General features: G+C 51.8%; 1 protein-coding gene across 1 annotated transcript in view; it reads left to right on the top strand.

The window, feature by feature from the left end:
• The window catches only part of LOC109924484 (heparan sulfate glucosamine 3-O-sulfotransferase 3B1-like), a 141,507-nt gene that overhangs the window by 1,093 nt on the left and 138,999 nt on the right, over positions 1 to 1,415 (top strand). The window lies entirely within an intron of this gene.

Here is a 1,415-nt window from a genome sequence, read left to right as displayed (position 1 = left end):
ACACCCACACATACACACACCATCACACACTCTCACACACACTCTCAAACAGACACACTCTCACAGACACACTCTCACACACACTCTCACAGACACACCATCACACACTCTCACACAGACTCTCCAACAGACACACTCTCACAGACACACTCTCACACAGACTCCTACAGACACACCATCACACACACTCACACAGACTCCCACAGACACACCATCACACACTCTCACAGCTCACCGACTCACACACACACACCATCACACACTCTCACACAGACACACTCTCACAGACACACCGACTCACACACAGACACATCAACTCACACACACACACCATCACACACTCTCACACAGACTCCTACAGACACACCATCATACACTCTCACACAGACTCCCACAGACACACCAACTCACAGACACACCAACTCACACACAGACACACCATCACACACACTCTCACGGACACACCAACTCACACACAGACACACCATCACACACACTCTCCCACAGACACACTCTCCCACAGACACACTCTCCCACAGACACACTCTCACAGACACACTCTCACAGACACACCATCACACAGACTCTCACACAGACACACCATCACACACTCTCACACAGACACACCATCACACACTCTCACACAGGCACACCATCACACACTCTCATACAGACTCTCACAGGCACACCATCACACACTCTCACACAGGCACACCATCACACACTTTCACACAGACTCTTCCTCTCGCTCTCACACACACTCTACCCCTAGCTCACCATCGCACTGTCTCTCACACACACCATCACACACTCTCACAATCGCACAGAGACACACAGCTCGTCTACCTACCCCAACTCATCATCACACACACTCTCTCCTTCACACATACACAGACAGTGACATAGACTCCCACACAGCATCTATACCTACCATTACCTCCTCACACACACACCCACACACACACAGCTCCTGAGCACAGAGAGGGAACAGCAGCGAGCAACAGATTCCGAGCGGAACAATCTCCACTGACCAGAGATACCCTCTGAACGAGCTCCCACACACAGTTCTGATTCAGAGAGCAAGGTCTCAGATATCCCCTCGCCCCAGACTCTGACCTCCCATTTCGCCCCACAACTCTGACCTCCCATTCCCCCCCACCCCCACCCGTTCCACGGGTTCTCACATTTGCCAAGTACTCAATATCTAGCAAAGTCAGAGCAGGCACGTCAAGTACTCGAAACACTTTCTCCCAATCCCACAGTGTCTCTCACTCTCTCACACAATCTCCCTCAATCTCTCACACAGTGTCTCTCACTCTCTCACACACAGCCTCCCTCACTCTCTCACACATAGCCTCCCTCACTCTCTCACACAATCTCCCTCACTCTCTCACACACAGCCTCCCTCACTCTCT

The sequence above is a fragment of the Rhincodon typus genome, chromosome 23 (assembly GCF_021869965.1).
Source record: "Rhincodon typus isolate 14 chromosome 23, sRhiTyp1.1, whole genome shotgun sequence".
Lineage (NCBI taxonomy): Eukaryota > Metazoa > Chordata > Chondrichthyes > Orectolobiformes > Rhincodontidae > Rhincodon > Rhincodon typus.
This window is presented reverse-complemented; position numbering and strand designations above follow the sequence as displayed.